The sequence below is a fragment of the Ostrea edulis genome, chromosome 5 (genome assembly GCF_947568905.1).
Source record: "Ostrea edulis chromosome 5, xbOstEdul1.1, whole genome shotgun sequence".
Taxonomy (NCBI): Eukaryota; Metazoa; Mollusca; class Bivalvia; order Ostreida; family Ostreidae; genus Ostrea; species Ostrea edulis.
Genome location: NC_079168.1, coordinates 89,705,373 through 89,707,872, shown reverse-complemented (window position 1 = coordinate 89,707,872; position 2,500 = coordinate 89,705,373). Strand labels below are relative to the sequence as shown.

The 2,500-nt window shown below is 42.1% G+C and overlaps 1 protein-coding gene across 1 annotated transcript in view; it reads right to left on the bottom strand.

Annotated features, from left to right (window-relative positions):
- LOC125649600 (multidrug resistance-associated protein 1-like) overlaps positions 1 to 2,500 on the bottom strand; it is a 48,709-nt gene that overhangs the window by 29,413 nt on the left and 16,796 nt on the right. The gene's annotated exons all lie outside the window — the stretch shown is intronic.

Genomic DNA, 2,500 nt, shown 5'->3' with positions numbered 1-2,500 from the left:
GAAGAGGGGAGACATCAATACAAGTAAATAATTCCAATGTTATTTATTACAAGTGTTTTGATGGGACAAAAAATAAATGTAAACGAGAATTTACACATCAATTAATCCAAAAACGCTATGTATACATACGCGTCTGAAAACAAATAACCCAGTGTGGGAAAAAATTCAAATTTTTGAAGTTGATAATACAGGGAACGAATTGGAATTATAAGAACCATACATTCTTTTTAAAGAATTTATCGATGTGTAACTCTGGACATTTTACTCACAAACTTCACATATACTTATCAGTTTGTGAGTAAATTGGCCTGGAGGTTATAAAACTTCTTCAGCACGTTTTCATACTCACACTCAAAGTCTGTGCACTAAATCGTACTGATACTCCAAAGTGAAGGTTTAATATAAAACTGTTATAAAATCATTCTCACACTTAAACGCAGTACATGCTCGGGACTTTTTGAGTACGTTTCGAAGCTTGCGCAGAGTTGTACTCTAAAACAAAGATGGGTTTGAGTATGGGCACGGTAAAAAAAAATTATAACCTCTAGGCCTGGTGTAAGTCTCCATGATACATGTAACCTTCAACCCCCTTCATAAATTCATTGATTTTCAACGACCTTGCAATCACTACCTTAACCCGACTGATCTGTGAACAAATCAAACCTTTTGAAAACTGAAGTAGTGTTGTCGTTAGAGAAATTGTGCATACGTGTAGCTATGACGACTGGCATTGTTATTGTTAATTAGGTAAGCGACACAATGAAATAAAGGCACCGTCCACGAGATACCGTCCCGCGCAAAGGCATTGTTACACAACCTTTAATAATTTTGTAATATCTCTCCCTGCTTGGGATGAGGAAGGCGACTCAGGAATCAGTACAACATGTATAGCAGTAAGTGATGGAGTATTTTACGACACATTGGTCAGTGAATGATGTATATATTTGGTACCGTTTTAATTCCGAGTATTTCATCTAAAATTTCTAATTCATTATGTTTCTAGATTTATTTATTTTATTTTCACAGTGAAAGAAAGAGTCTGACAACCATTATAAATATGAACGTTGTCATGATCTTTTTCATCTAATAGATCTAATCAGGTTATGGGACCAGATTCTATACTACTCAAAATTTGATAAGGATCATAGATATTTTTCTGTTTAAAAAATCAAAAACGTCTTCAACAAACTTGCACGTGTATTTCATGCCATCGGAAATGCGTTTCTCATCACAGTTTATGCTTTTGCTACCATTGCACGATTTTCACTCAGGCATCGGTGTCTGATTCTTTCTAAAATTTCAAACTCACTTGAGTGTTTACACTAGGTTTATCAACACAATGTCCCCTCAACGTGTAAGGCGTCGCCTGACAACAGAACTGGGCAGATGTATTGGAATGCTTGACGCTGGCTATTCACAACGTGACGTTGCAAATGCACTAAACGTCAGAGCGTTGTAAACAGGGCCTGGAATCGACAGCAAACTTTTGGTACAGCAGCACACCGACATAGGAGTGGTCGTCAGAGGTCGACAACCTAACGCCAAGACCATTTTGTGGCTCTTCAGGCACGACGCCATCCCTTCTGGACAGCAACCAGCCTACGTAACGACCTCCTGAACGCTTCGGGGGTGAATGTGTCCACTCAGACGATAGGGAATCGGCTTCACAATGCAGGTCTCAATTTGAGAAGGGCATGTGTTCGAGTCCCTCTGACTGTTCGACACCGGCGGGAGCGATTGGACTGGGCTGAAGATCATGTCACTTGGACAAAGAACGATTGGGTTCAAGTTCTGTTCACCGATGAGTCCAGGTATTGTTTGGACTTTACAGACAGGAGGCACCGAGTGTGGCAACGACAACGTGAACGTTTCCATGATGCCAACATCAGTGAACATGACCGTTATGGTGGTGGTTCCATCATGGTCTGGGGTGGAATCAGCAGGGATGGAAGAACAGATCTCCATGTCCTGGAGAGAGGAACAATGACGGGGGTGCGGTACCGGGATGAGATCCTCGATGTTTACGCCAGACCCTACGCTGGTGCTGTTGGCTCTGAGTTCATCCTGATGGATGATAACGCCCGTCCTCATCGCGCCAGGGTGGTGGAACAGTACCTTCAGCAGGAGACAATTGTCCGTATGGACTGACCAGCGTGCTCGCCGGACTTGAACCCGATTGAGCATGTATGGAACATGCTGCAGGTTGCCCTTTCACGCCGTAGAACACAACCCACGACTTTGGCAGAGCTCGGAAACGCCCTCATGGAAGAGTGGAACAACCTTCCCATTGGAAACATCCGGGTGCTTATTGACAGCATGGCTCGACGTTGATGCAAGGGGAGGCCATACCCGGTATTGACACTTCATCGACTAAATGTAATGATGGAGTATCCCCAAAAACTGTATAATTCTTTCTCTGGTTTGCTGTTAACTTTTTGTAATGAAATGCCTTTTGGTGTTGTTATCAGATTTCAAGCATTCCGTATTGATAAAAGTTCAT